This window comes from Tasmannia lanceolata, unplaced genomic scaffold (assembly GCF_043159265.1).
Source record: "Tasmannia lanceolata isolate RefF3 unplaced genomic scaffold, GAP_Taslan_0.1 ptg000021l, whole genome shotgun sequence".
Taxonomy (NCBI): domain Eukaryota; kingdom Viridiplantae; phylum Streptophyta; class Magnoliopsida; order Canellales; family Winteraceae; genus Tasmannia; species Tasmannia lanceolata.
Genome location: NW_027518698.1, coordinates 5,186,546 through 5,197,181, shown reverse-complemented (window position 1 = coordinate 5,197,181; position 10,636 = coordinate 5,186,546).

Below are 10,636 nucleotides of genomic sequence, written 5' to 3'. Positions count from 1 at the left end.
TCTCTTTTACAAAATCCTTGTAAAGAATTGATGTTAGAAGTCAGGTCAGTACAGGCCTTCATGTATAAATGTTGTAAATATTGGTCAGACATATGAATAAATAAAAGTTTTATTTGTATCTGCCATTTTGTTTGCCTAACTCTTCCACCTTGCATGGATAAATTCTAAAACTAGTGTACCTAACCATCTACAGGTAGAAAGTTTCTTATACTTGAAACCATTGCAACAAAGAAGTCAAAAGCTTAGGCCCGAACCCAAGCTCGTTTAGAAAGGACTTCAGAACTACATAGTCCTACTCCTCTGGTAGCAATTTCAGAACCTTCTAGTCCTTCAATCCCTCTTGCCACCATGGTTGAACCTTCAGATCAATCCCAGATTATCCAAGAACTGCAATAGGCAGTAGCAGAACTCACTCAAAATCTCTGCCATCTTTCAGAGGAGAATGTTGTGTTGAGATCGCCCCCTCAGGTTACAGTAACACCTCCTATACCACCCTAACCTATACCTCCTCAAGAAACTGCACCAGCTCAGCCCATTAATCAGTCCATAGCTCACCTTCCGGACCTATTTTTGAGAGATCAGTATGCAGATGAGAATCACCCCTTTTCCCAGATCCTGAAACAATGGGAAGATAAGTTTGCCAAGGTCAACCAAGACCTCAAACTCATCAAAGTTCAGGGTTCGACAGGACTCTCTTTCCGAGACGTAGATTTGTCTCCTGATGTACAGCTTCCGGCCAACTTCAAATGGCCTGACATCAGCAAGTATGATGTGACTGGTTCTCCTCATAACCATCTCGCTGTATCCGAGAGTATGCTTCGTTCACATGGTCTTTCCCTAGATCAATTTGCCCTTGTGTTCCAGATGTCCTTAAAAGGAGTAGCACAGAAATGGCTCCTAAGTTTACCTGAACTACCAACTATGGGATGGGAGCGAATCATGAATGAGTTCATTAAGCAGTTCTCCTACGAAGATGGCACTGAGACCTCTCGTCGGGATCTTCAGACCACCAGACAAGAACCCATGGAATCACTCTCCGATTTTGTGAAACATTGGCGTCATAAGATAGCTAAGATGCTCAAGCGGCCCACTGAGGAAGAGCAGATCGATACGATGCAACAGAACCTGACATTGTCTTTCCAGCGTCCCATGGCCATTCAGAGTTTCACCAGTCTCAGACACTTCATTGATACAGGCAACAAAAGTGATGACTCTCTAGCTCGTGGTTGGATTAGCAAAACTTCCCCTGCGCCTAGAACCACTCAACCTAAGAAGCCTCCTATGTCCAAAGAAGTCAATGAAGCTAAACCAGCTCTAGAAATCTCTGAAACTCCCTCTCTTTGGCAGCAAAGCAATGCTCATACACTTACCAAAAAAAAAAGCAATGCTCATTCAGGACTTCCTATTGTCAATAGGACACCTCGGGAATTCACTCCCCTACCAGCAACCCCCACCATAATCATGAAATTACTTCTTCAAGCGAAGAAAATATTCCTACTTACACCCCTTCCACCTCCTAACCCTCTACCTAGAACATGAAACAACAAAGAATACTGTGAGTACCATCAAGGTAAAGGACACCAAACTGATAGATGTCTCGGCCACTCAATTTGGCCCTGCAGATTCCTTCCCAGACCAGCTCCCGGGATATATCCATATCGACACATCATCTTAACCACTTGAGTATTCGTGCTAGAGAGAAACATAATTTCTTCCTTCATGGCTTCTTCTAAAGTGATAGTGGTGACCTCTAGTGAAAACCCTATCAAGTTGACATCCCGGGCATTTTCATTAACAGATTCAGCAATTATCTGTCCAATTTCAGGTTCTGGATCCCCTCGTACTGTAATCACTCTGTTATTCTGGATGAACTTCAGTTTCTGATGTAGCGTTGAAGGAATAACTCCGACCTTATGCAACCAAGGTCGGCCCAGGAGAAGAAAGAAAGAGGTTTTGACATCAAGCACCTGGAATTCGACTTCAAAAGTCTCTCCCCCAATCTCAATTTCAGTGGCTAATATCCCAATTACATCTCTTCTAGTGCCATCATATGCCAATATGCCCTGCTCGGATGGTATGAAGTCGTCTGGCCCAAATCCCAAAGTAACGACGGTGCTCAAAGGACATACGTTTAGGGCTGACCCGTTATCCACTAGCACTTCAGGCACTCTCTTCTTATTACAAATTATGGTAATCCTGAGAGGTCGGGTATGGTCTCTTCCTTCTGGAGGCAGGTCCTCGTCAGTAAAAGACAATGCCATGGAAGCTCTTGCTATGGCCACTAAGCTGACCAACTTGTCTGGAGTGATCTCAATTGACACTTGTGACACATTCAATTCACGAAGTACAACTTGTCTATGCTTTGGTGACGCCATTAATAAGCCCCATATGGAAACATTAGCTTGCGTCTTTTTTAACTGCTTCAACAAGTTATCTTCTTCTTCTTCAACATTATGTTTCTGTCTCTAATTTTTTATAGCTCTTGCAACCTCGGCAGGATTTTCAACTCTCAGTTCTGCCGGTTTAAAGACACGTCCCCCACGTGTAACGTGACGGAGCTCATCACATTGGTCATTCAAGAGTAACAAATCCTCGTCCTCTAGCCTCAGAACATAAGGGACCTTCTTTTCTGTCTCTTCGTCTTCATACTTGAAGACATAAGAACATTCAGAAGATTCTATAAATCCCTCATCCTGAGCAGACAATACATAAGGCTTCTTGTTTTTGATATCTTCATCTTCTTCTCCCCATCTCAGAACATACAGTTCCTCAGAAATGACAGCACAGATACGGGAATGATCCAAAGCGACTTCCTCTGTAAAGATTGCATAAACATTTGGCGGAGGGATTGCATGTGTCGGCAAAGGATTGCGAGTAACGTTAGGAGCTTCAACAGAAATTTTCTTCGTCTCAATCATGTCTTGGATCTTATGCTTCAATGCCATACACCTATCAGTCAGATGTCCGACACTCTGATGGTATTCACAATAATGATCCTTCCTCCAGTACCTTGGGAGAGGATTTGGAACCTCTCTAGGTTCTAACAGTTCGATCTTCTTGTCTCTCAATAATTTCTTCAATGCCACTGAAAGGGAATTGGCAAAGGGTCAAATCGCCTCGGTTCTTTCCTCTCTGGACGACCTTCACCAAAGTTTACCCTCCTTGCTGGTGGGGCAGTATTCACATTGTGAACCTCTTTTGGTGCTATCATAGGTCTTTTTCCTTCTCTTGAATCAGAAGAAGTTCTTGACCTTAGGCCCTTGGATAATGCATCCTATGTTTGGGTTCCCGTCTTAATGAGATGATTGAAATCAAGAAAGTATTGGATGACCATGTGATGATAATACTGTGAGGACAGATTCTTGATGACAATCTTGATCTGGTCCTCATCCGACAATCGGTGGGTCATCTGAGCTGCCTTCCTTCTCCACCTGCGGATGAAGGAAGTAAAGGTTTCATTGTGCCCTTGCTTCAGCACTTTTAGATCTCTCTTTGTCACATCGATTCCCTTCTCCATGGAGAACTGCTCGACGAACCTATTAGCAATATTCTCTAAGGTTCTGGTCTCTTCTGATTTCAAACTCATAAACCACTTCTTAGCCGTTCCAACAAGGGATCTAGGAAAGAGAAGAGCAACCTGCTCTGGAGATAAACCGTGCTGTTGTAGGAGCGGAAGAACATACATTAAATGGCTTCTAGGACACCCTGTCCCAGCATACTTATCCATATCTAGCACTTTGAATCTCAGAGGCAGTGTGACCCCTGAGTATATCATGAAATCAACCATATTCAACTTCTTCGGGCCCTAGAATTTTATATTTTCCATCTCTTTAGTCAGCTTGTCCAGTCTGTCAGCTAGCCCTTTACCCTTCTCAGTTCTATCCATATGAGGGAGACAATTCTCTTCCACATACTGCTCATCATCAAAGTCTTAGTACTCAGGCAGTACATTGGGTCGAGTGACAACAGGGGGTGCAAAGGGTGCAGTCTGGGGTTGTGGAGGTGCATGTTCCTTAGAAGTGGACCCTCTATCATTTTTCAGCTTGACTATCTCCTCACTCATATTATTCATCTGTTGGAGCATAGACTTCATCAACTCATTCATCTCGGCAAGGGTCCAGATTCAGCCATCGTTCTAGTGTTGGTGGAATGGGTGAAAATATTTCCTGAAAATTTGAAATAGGTAACAGAGGAGAGGTAAAAGAAGTAGGTGAAGAAGAATATCGACTCAGCTTGGAATTAGTAGACTGACGGGACCAGGTTGGTCTTGGAATTGTAATTTTCTTTAGAGCAAGGGCTGCTCACTCAAGAATCCTGAAATGAAGGTATAAACACTAGATTAAAACATTGATAATCAAGATAAAATATTCTAATCAAATAGTGACAAGAAAAACGGAAACACACTTTCATTAATGAATTTCAAACTGTGATTACAATTGACGAAAAAATATTAATCTGTGATTACAACTGGATAAACTAACTGACAATAATGAGAACTGAAGAAATCAAGATAACAAAACATGATAGAGATCTTCAAGGTCCCTCAATCCGAGCTCTGAGGCTTGCGGGCTCTTCTGGTATTTTTCCATGTCGGAGCCTAGCTGCTAAAGCAAATCTCTTCTCTATGATTTTGTTTCTCCAAGCAGCCGCTATAGATTCGACAAGATTAAGAGATAAACTCTCACAAGGAGGTGTAACAATTACGGGAGGACATGGGATTCCCGTAATTTGATGGAATAAAAGTGTTGGCGCATAGAAAGAGGATTTTTCTAGACCCATAAGGGAAACAAATGAGTATGGGGAGGTGCTGGTGATAACTTTAAAGCAATTATGACTCAACCAACAAAATTGGTTCTCCTCTATGCGTTGCAAAAAATTACGCCATTCAATGGGCTGAGGTTGGTTAATCATTGGTTGCCAGACACGAAAATTCTTCAGGGTATATGGGTTCTGGTTTTGTCGCTGAAGGACCTTAAGTTTTTCAACAAGCCAGACATACAACAATTTGACACATCCACAGAAATTGTTTTCAACCTCTCGACGAGCGATAAGATCCAGTCCCGAGAAGGTCTCTGCTAACATGGTGGGGACTGAATTCCTCCCTTCATTAATTTGGTCTACCACGGCCAACAAGGTTAAAGGAGCAACACGAGGGTTTCCTCGAATGACATATCGTGCGAAGACACAAAAAATCAAATCATTACGTCGACAACTCTGAAAACGTGAGTTGGTAGGATCGACGTTTTCGAAAAAAAGGGTAATGAGGTTTTGAACTTGCACACACGTATCCATTAAACATGGAATAGCATCAACGGTTTTGTTTTCAAATAGCTTGCATAATAGAAAGTGAGAGGAATCTATATTCAAGGGTCGTATCCAAAGTCCCTCTGTTGGGAGTTCCAATAGAGCACAACAATCCTCAAATATAGGACAAAGCTTGAAGGATCCAAATTGGAAAACGTGAAGATTATGATCCCAGAATCCAGCGGCTATTTGGAGAAACTTCCAATTTATATCAGATATACTCAAGTGATTGAAGGTACAGATGAACTGATCAGCCATATTCCTTTCCGAAGGTTCCTGCGGAAGAGCCCTAATAGTCTCACTTATCCAGCCTTTCAACACATTATTCGCCATGATTTAACCTAAACACAAAGATAGGACATGATCAACGAAAGAATGAAGACAACCTTGAATAAACAATATGGATAAATCTGATAACCGATCATATGGGTAGGATACAATTAGCGACACTGGCTTTTTCATTAATGATCAAGGATGATCAGTAGATCAGAAAGAGGATACAGTTACAAAAATGACAGAAGTAGGCCATAAACTGGATCCAAATCTGGAACATGAATGTCAAAATTGTACGATCAAGAAGATCAATAATGATAGACTATGGCCATAGAGACAGCGGACAAGCTATCGACCATATCTAAGACAAAACAGGTAACAAGTAAAATCTGGGTAATACATATGCAATATGAATCTACGACACTACAAAAGAATGGATGAATAAAGTTTGAATTTGAAGGATAATAACAAGTAGAATTTATCATCACTAGATTAAGGAATAAACCACGGCTATAAGTGTGACTAGTAGGAGTCACCAACCGGGTTTAAATCTGAATGATGAATTTACATGATTGATTGCTTCAGACTAGGAATCCCCACTAGAATGTAAGTCCCGGTCTCATAGCCAAGGAATACATGGACAAATTTTCCAAGAATAGATCAATGTTAGACCTTTTTGCGACAATGGTGGTTCAACCTTTAGCTGTGAGGTTACAATGGGCTCCAGCACATGTGAATACCATAGAGATATCTGCTAGATGTCCGGATGGAAAGCCGTGGTACACAGACATTAGAAATCTCATTTCAGGCAAGGGGCACCCGCTGGAGGCCTCAAGTAAAGAAAGAAAAACTTTTCAGAGGTTAGCTGCCAACTTCATCATTTGTGGTGAAAAATTGTACAGGAGGTCATTTGACAGGATACAGCTTCTATGTGTTGATGATGATCAAGCTGCAGAGCTCATAGAACAAACACATGAAGGTGTTTGTGGCCCTCACATGAATGGTAAGATGCTGTCAAGGAAAATCCTAAGACTTGGATTCTATTGGCCCATAATGGAAGCAGACTGCTTCGCATTCGTGAAGAAATGTCATAAATGCCAAGTCTATGTGAATCTCATTCATGTGCCTCCATCGGAGTTACATTCGTTGACTTCGCCATGTCCATTATCAGTATGGGGGATTGATATCATTGGAAAAATCTATCCCAAATCTCCAAGTGGACATGAGTACATTATAGTAGCCATTGACTACTTCACGAAGTGGATAGAAGCTGCTTCATATGCTTCCATAACTTCAAATGCAGTGCGAAGTTCATCCATGCAAATATCATTTGCAGATACGGAGTACCTCATGAATTGATTTCTGATAATGGATCTCACTTCAAGAAGGAGGTAGTACACCTATATGAAGAGTTCAAAATCAAGCATCACAAGTCATCTCCTTACAGACCTTAGACAAACGGGGCTCTAGAGGCAGCAAATAAGAACATCAAGGTCATAATCAGTAAGACGACCGAGACTTATAAGGACTGGTCGAACAAACTTCTTTTTGCCTTATGGGCTTACAGGACATCGATCAGATCCTCTACAGGAGTAACTCCGTACTCTCTAGTGTATGGAATGGAAGCAGTCTTGCTTATTGAGCTGAGAATTCCATCCTTAAGGGTAATGATGGAAGCAAATCTGCCAGAGTCTGAATGGGCAAGAGTCAGACATCAGGAATTACATATGATAGATGAAAAGAGGCTGAGAGCCTTATATCACATCCAAGGGTATCCGAGAAGGATCGAAAGGGCATTCAACAAGAAAGTCCGAGTCAGAGATCTAAAGCCAGGAGATCTTGTCCTGAAATCATACAGGGCACCGGTATTTGATCCCAAAGGGAAGTTCAAACCAAATTGGTCTGGACCTTACTGTGGGACCCGATCCCCGCGAGAGGGGTGGGGCGCGAGCCGCCACGCTCTCTCTTGGTCTCTCGTACCCACGCGATTGGCGTGCGCATTTTAATTATTGATTTTAATTCATCTTTTATGTGAACTTGGGATCACTAAGGCAATCCGAATTCCACACAAAAGAGACTGACAGAGTCTCCACCTAGATGTGAGATCTAGGACTCGTAATTAACTAGAAATCTAGACTCGCTACCTGGTTGCAAGAATGGAAGGTATGGGGATTTATCCACCACATGCACCATTCCTGCACGATAATCGGTCTTCAATTCCAAAAGCTAACTCTTTTAAATTTATTTTAAATGGCTCATTCAACTCTCTATTAATGTGCTAACTACGGGACATGCATCCTATGATCTAATTTCAATGTGAATCCTAGATGTGTATCTTGATTTCTTAATTGGTTTGAATTCAATATAAGTGAAAGTTCTCCTAAAATTCTAATTTCATGAAAAATCCTAAGTGATTTAATTAAGCATTTACAAGAAAATTAATATACAAAACCCCACAATTTGTTGTGGAGCCGACTCGCGGTTGGTATGCCATCAGACATCCAAGCTGCCTACGTACCCAAGCCTCACTGGGATCAGAGTCGACGTAGTTCGGTGTACCTAAGCTAAGCTACATATGCCTAACTCAACTAAGACACCGACCTAGACGGATTTGACTGTTTCAACAGTTTTAAGAGGAGTTATTTAATTCAAGTTGAGGATTTTATTATCCAAGGATTTCATCTAAGATTCTATATGATTCTTATCTAAATGCAAGTTGTTCCTTAGACTAATGCAGGTTAGCCTACATCCTAGTTTACTAGGCTTGTCCTAGGGAAAGATTGGGTGACTAGTGTAACTAGACCTATGGCACGGTTGCTATCCATAGCAAGCGTCCGTGATGAGGCTGGACTCCTAACTCTAGGACTCCCTAAAACCTAGGACACGACCTGACACCAGTGTTCCTAATTTGGGCTCTAATGGTTCTTATATCGGAAACCATAATCCAACGGTTCCGAAAGACTCGAGACAAATCGATTCAAGCTCTTGAAGTTAATTAATTTCAGATTTCAAGGATTTTCGGTTTCTGGACATTCAAGGATTACCAATGGTTCTAGGGTTCACTAATTTCGGCCTTGAATGGCATCCAAGGAAGGGAATCGTGCGCTCTTTCCTTGTGCAATTTAATACTTAGGTTATAGCATCTTATTGCCTGGCATATCTCAGGATTTCCGTGGACAGTGAACCTCGGAGCCAACAACATGCTATAGCTTAAATATTCAAATTGTCAAAGATCGGTTGCAAATGGGATACGATTATGGATGCACTGGCCATTTTTCCAGGGAAATCTAATGATCCTAAGATTTCTGTTTCGATGGATTAAGAAATTAATATGTGACAGAATTTTAAGGTTCTTTAGAAGCTTTGTGATGATTTTTAATTAATTTCGGATTTTCAATGAATTTTATCAATTTTAAACCATATGAGTGATTTTACAAGTGAAACTGTTGCAAACGAATTCGAAATGTGTTAAAACTTCTACAGCAGCAAGATATGATAAGATATAGTTTACTGGAAGATTTTCACAGATTTTTACATTAAGCTCATATTTAATTTTGATTTTACAATTAATTGTCTAGATAGCAAAAATAACACAGAAACTACTAGAAATAACAATTTAAATTCAATGGAATTTCTACAGTAGTAAGATATAAGTAAAAATAGCATGCTGTGAGATCTTCATGAATTTTAGAAACTATTTACTATCAATTTCAGATTTTTCAATTTTCAGACCAGATTATGAATTAACACTACATCCCATATGAAACAAGATCTAAATCACTTGAAAACTTTAAAGAAACTAGAAATATGGAATATAAGAGTACTGCAAAAATTTTGGGAATTTTATCTGTGATCTGATGTCTGTAAAAAGTCTCCCAAAATCTGATAATTTTTAAAGAAAGTATAAAATAATATACCAAACAAAATTCAAAAATTCTCACAAATTCATGGTAGAATGTACCAGTATCATATTATTTTCCCACGAAATTTCATCAATTTTCAAATCCGTTTAGTATATAATTTATTTTTCTTCGTCAAAAAGATATTTTTGAAGAGTTTTCTATTTTTAAAACACGATTTTCGAGAAAATTACGACTCCGGAAAACGTCCTCCAACCTTGTTCTGATGTGATGAACACAAGAAAAATTTTAAATTCCAAAAAATAGATCATCCTGAGATGGCTATTTTTTCGAATTTCGTAATTACTCAGCCATTATTTTAAATAAAATACCACTCTTCACTCAAATTCTAAAAAACCGTTGATCCAATGTCCGATCCGATCCGATAGTTATTTTACTCCATTTAAGTAGAATATTGTATTAAATTTCGAGACAGAACGAAATTGAAACACCCATGCAGATCGTGATTTTGAGCATACATATTTAATATTCAATTAAAATCATTTAAATGCTAAAAACCATGCAAAATACATAAAAAATACCAAATGATTCGGGAAAAATCCGAGAATAGGGTACCGACCTGTGATAGAGTTCCTCGCCGCATCCAAATGCCGAAAACTCTGAAAAATCCGCCGACACTCGATCCGCTCTACTTTCTTTTTTCTTTTTTTTGGTTTTTCTTTGCCACCGTTCCTCTGTTGAATGTGAGAGCGAGAGTGATTGAGAGAGAGAGATTAAGAGAGAGTGAGAGTAAGAGAGAGTGAGGGAGATATAGAGGGAACGAGAGAGATAGAACGGGAAAACAGAGAGGTTTGAGAGAGATAGAGAGACAACAGAGGGCACGAGAGAGAGAGAGAACGAGAGAGAGTGAGAGTAAGAGAGTGAGGAAGATATAGAGGGAGTGAGAATCTGAGAGTGGGAGAAACACAGAGGGAGAGAGAGTTGAGAGAGTTGGAAAGAGATGAGAGAGAGAGTTTGAGAGAGTTAGATGAAGAGAGAGAGAGAGATGGAGGGAATGAGAGTGAGAGGTAGAGATAGAGAGAGAACGGTATATAGGGAGTGAGAGTGAGGCCGAAAGAGAGGCTAAGAGGGAATGAGAGTGAGAGGTAGAGAGAGAGAGAGAGAGAGAGAGAGAGAGAGAGAGAACAAAAAATGAAAAA